Genomic DNA, 1,946 nt, shown 5'->3' with positions numbered 1-1,946 from the left:
ACGTTAATCTCCTAAAGCCAAAAAACATTAAATTTAGCAAATAGCCTAATACTAGCTATCAAACTAGAGAATCCAACTGTTAGCTCTTTTTACCCTGGATCCGGCCGTCCCTGACAAAGAACCTTAGATCCGCCCTCGACTCCCGCCCCACCCCAAGCCTCGACACCCTACCTTGACTAGGGTCTCGAAACCCGAGCTATACTCGAGAATCAAGACCCAATCCTCTTCGGGACCCAGACTGTCCCCAAATAAAACTTGACTCAAGACCATAGACCCGACCCTGACTCAAGACTCGAGACCCGACCTCAACTCGAGACCAGATATCCGAGCACGACCCAGGTCACGACACCCGATCCTAACTCAAGACTCGAGACCCGACCCTGGTTCCGACATCCAAATTCTACTTTCACTTGAACCCAACTCAGGACCTGAAACCTGAACCAACTCCCGCCCACGAGCAAGGTCCTAACACACAATCCTGACTCGGGACCTGATACCTTACACCGAATCCCGCCCCTAACACGGATCTAGACACCCAACCTTGACTCTGAACTCGAGACCTCACCCGGTCCCGACAATCGAACTCGACCACAAATCTTGATCTTGACCCAAGATCTTGACTCCTGACACTTGTCCCTGAATCTTATTTTATCTAAAAGAATCTGATTTATATTTTACAGTATAACGGAGTACATTCTACCCTCCCCAGACCACACTAGGTGGGAATATACTGGGTTTGTTGTTGTTGTTGTTGTTGTTGTTGTAGTATAACTATGTAAACTACCTATATGAGTTATGGATACCCTAAACAAACTTGAAGATCATATTTACCCAACTAAAATATAAGTGGTCCAACTCATAAAAATGTGGGGAAAGTGGGCTTATTTTATAAATACAATAACAACCTACCCAATCAAATCCCACAAATAACGTCTGGAAAGGGTAAAATGTACGCAGAGCATACCACTACCTCGGAGAGGTAGACATGGGGAGATTGCTTCTGAAAAGACACTCGTGGGCTCATTTTATAGATATGGGTTGAAATTGCCAGCTCTATGTAGACCTTACCTCTACCTCGGGCAGAGAGTTAGTTTTCGATAAACCCTCGGTTCAAGAGAAAAAAAGGTCCAAAACAGTCCAGAAAATGAAGTAAACAAAAGTACAAGAAATAATAGATAGTAACTACAACAGATTATATGATACTCGAAGGACAAGACAACGGATAACAACACAATGGATACTTCAACAACTAGTATCTCGTACGATACAAAATGAATTTCACTCAATTACATTACCCTTAGAGAATACTTTTCCAGATTCCACGTTCTCCATGGATGGATAACAAGACAACTTTTCTAATCAAACGCGTTAATGGCGTAGTATTACTTTCGTGTGATCAGCAGCATCAGAGATAGTAAAAGAAAGTTCACCCTGTTTCTGGGAATGTTTAAGAGCAAAGGTTAGATTTAACTGCATATGATAGTGCAATCTTAGACACTGAGCAATAATCTGTATAAAAGAATAGTAAAAAAGGTGCATCTCATGCCAACCTTTTCAGATAAGTGGGTTGAGTTTATACCCTTTAGCAAAATATCGTAACTGAAGAAGTGAAATTGTAGAGAAGAAGCTCCCATTCTAACACAGCAGTTCCATTTCGGAGTGATTTTTCCGGAGAAAGGAACTGGGTGGCCGTCGTAGAGATGTGGTGGTTATGGATTAGACCGGAGAAGAAGAAGCTCTATCGTCCTTTCAAATTGGCGGGTCGGACTGAGATCCGAATTTCAACTAACTATTTGGGTTGTCAACGTATTGGGCTTATAAGCTCGAAATGTCGGCTGAATTTCAAAAATAGACCCAAACAACACATTGGGCTTATAAGCTCGAAATGTCGGGTGAATTTCAAAAATAGATGCAAATTAGGGTAGCTTTCAAATTTTAGCCCCAAA

This window comes from Capsicum annuum, chromosome 2 (assembly GCF_002878395.1).
Source record: "Capsicum annuum cultivar UCD-10X-F1 chromosome 2, UCD10Xv1.1, whole genome shotgun sequence".
NCBI classification, from domain to species: Eukaryota; Viridiplantae; Streptophyta; class Magnoliopsida; order Solanales; family Solanaceae; genus Capsicum; species Capsicum annuum.
This window is presented reverse-complemented; position numbering follows the sequence as displayed.